Here is a 216-nt window from a genome sequence, read left to right on the forward strand (position 1 = left end):
CAAACACATATACACATATATACACACAAACAAACATAACCATACAAAAACACATATACACATCCACACATACACATATATATATATATAAAAAGTTACATATATATATATATATATATATATATAAATAAAGACCCATATATACATATACATATACACATACACATACGTATACAAATAGAGACACACACAAATATACATATATATATATATATA

Source organism: Octopus bimaculoides, chromosome 8 (assembly GCF_001194135.2).
Source record: "Octopus bimaculoides isolate UCB-OBI-ISO-001 chromosome 8, ASM119413v2, whole genome shotgun sequence".
NCBI lineage: Eukaryota > Metazoa > Mollusca > Cephalopoda > Octopoda > Octopodidae > Octopus > Octopus bimaculoides.